The sequence below is a fragment of the Candoia aspera genome, chromosome 8 (genome assembly GCF_035149785.1).
Source record: "Candoia aspera isolate rCanAsp1 chromosome 8, rCanAsp1.hap2, whole genome shotgun sequence".
NCBI lineage: Eukaryota > Metazoa > Chordata > Lepidosauria > Squamata > Boidae > Candoia > Candoia aspera.
The window spans coordinates 1,218,003-1,219,102 of NC_086160.1; positions in this window are offsets into that span (position 1 = coordinate 1,218,003).

Consider the following 1,100-nt stretch of genomic DNA (forward strand, 5'->3'; position numbering starts at 1 on the left):
ATCCCGCCCTGCGAGAGCGGGGCTTCGTCGCCGGGCGCCGAAGGGTTGCGCGTCCTCGGTTCCTGGTTCTCCATGCCTGGCTGGGTCCCTCACAAACGTGTTGGATAGGTACCAGGTGGAAAAAAATTTTTTGCGGTTCCCGTTTTTATGTCAGGGCCAGCCTCTCTTCGCAATAAGACACAGACTCACTTAATGGGTATTAAGGATTTCTGGTTTATTGGAATGATAGCTGACAGATCGAAAAACGGGAACGGGGTAGGTAGTGTGGGGGTGCCCCTTTTATACCCTCCTGTATTGCCCCGGGCTTCCCCACCCCTCAATGCCCCGATCCCTCTTGATGGGATCCTTGATGGCTGCGTGGGCGTTTTCCCCGGTGTCCTCTTTGTCTTCCTGCAACGGTTGAGTTCTCCGGGGCACCATGTGCTCCTTATCTTCACCCCTCTGACGTCCCTCTTTTCAGGTGTTGATGGGATCATGGGTGTGGGTGTCTTTGGGTGCTTGTTTTAATCCCTGATTGGATTATCTTCTTCCCCCTTTTCCTTAATGATCATGATCCACGTTGTGAGGCTCTTTGTGCCTTGCAACGAGGTCATGACAGTTTCTCTTTATCTAGTTTTAGGACTTGGGTGGATCATGTTTTAGGTCATATTTATGCAGAAATATTGAAAATTCAAAAGGGGTCACAAACAACACCACTGTAGTTGTTAATAAATAATCAGTCTGATAACTAACTGGAATGACGGAAACAACCGCTACATCAAGTTTTAGGAGCGTACACATTTTAATATACAGCAAATTTTAATGTAGAGGAGAAAAGAAAATGCAGGACAGAAAAGCAATGTTATATTAACATAGTGTTTCTCAACCCTGGCAACTTTAAGGTATGTGGACGTCAACTCCCAGAATTCCCCAGGCAGCATGGGCATGGCTGGCTAGGGAATTCTGGGAGTTGAAGTCCACATTTCTTAAAGTCGCCAGGGTCGAGAAACACTGTATTAACAGATGCGTTCAATTCCATTCCATTTCCATTTTACAGAGGAGCACTGGAAACGCAGTGGTGAACTACCAGTGTGGTTGGGGACGAACGCAGCATCAACCGC